The following is a 1,278-nucleotide window of genomic DNA, read 5'->3' as shown; positions in this document are numbered from 1 at the left end:
GAAAACCCAAAGGCTCTTTTCAGAGCCACCCATATTCTCCCAAGAAGAGCTGTTTTGCAGAAAGAACGCTTAAACCATTTGCTATAGTTTCCAGATTACTATGGGGCGGTTTCAAAGGGTTATTGAATGCTGTCGAATGCTGCTGAGACGCTTTGTGATAAGTAGGAAGTGTTTTGTTCGCTGTTAGGGGTGAAGCTATCTGCCGTGTTGAGAGCTGTTTATTTAAACATGTACCCCACCAAAAGTCATTTAATGTGTTCGGTAACATGTCTTCATTATCTTTTAAAATTTTATCTGATTTAAGCAGAACTATGGAATGTTTGATGTCTTGTAATCTTGAAATTTTCATAATTCACTGCAAGGAAGAGAATATTGTCACATTGGGAAAAATATCAAAGTTGCTCTGAGATGAAGGTTTCTTTTCTGTTATTTCTAAATAAAATTGGTTCCATGTCAAGGGTTTTTGTTGTTCTTTGATTTTAAATACTGTCTCGGGAGTAAATTAATTTTCTAATGTATGTCTTGGGAGGATAGTACCATGAAAAAAATCCTGTCCCTTGCAACATTCCAAGAAAAAGTCAAAAGAAGCATGCTTGAATTCTCTATACAGAGAATTCACCTGTCGAGGGTGTATTTCTAAAGTGTTGGTGTTCTATTTTCTTCATTACAAAAGTAAAAAACTGCAAAACTGCAAAAGTTTTTCGGGCATATCTAAAAGTATTGGTAGTAATTGATTACTCACAAACAACAGCGATCAATTAACATTAGCAATCACTTTAGTTTTCTCACAGCCATAAAGGGTAGGACAAAATTAAGATATAATAATTAAATTTTCCTTTTTAGATTGTAATTTCTCCAATAATAAGTTCAAGGTCCAAATATTCTCATAGTTTTACTTGATAATATTTAAAATCTTTCATGTTAAATTTCCCGGAGAATAAAAAAGGGAGAAAAATAGCTTAAAAGATTCATGCTTGATACAGTTACAAACTGGATCATAGGGTTTCTTAAGCTTCTATATCTTTTGAGGTACTGAGGAATGTTTCCTTTGCAGCTTTGGGGATAACATACATGTTACTATAAGGGGGAGCTCTGTAAAGCAGTGAAGGTTTGTGGGGATTTCTAATTTGGTAATCAACAAACAAACAAAGATTGTTTTTTAGAACAATTCCTGGATTTCAGCCTCGAAACGGCTTTTATTCTACCGGGAACCTGTAAGAGATAGAAAGCCAGAGGTGCAGGGGGAATGCGAGCGCTGTGTCTGACATACCCGCCCCC

The sequence above is a fragment of the Apaloderma vittatum genome, unplaced genomic scaffold (genome assembly GCF_000703405.1).
Source record: "Apaloderma vittatum isolate BGI_N311 unplaced genomic scaffold, ASM70340v1 scaffold17540, whole genome shotgun sequence".
Classification (NCBI taxonomy): Eukaryota; Metazoa; Chordata; class Aves; order Trogoniformes; family Trogonidae; genus Apaloderma; species Apaloderma vittatum.
The sequence above is the reverse complement of the archived record's forward strand: the minus strand, read 5'-3'. Positions refer to the sequence as shown.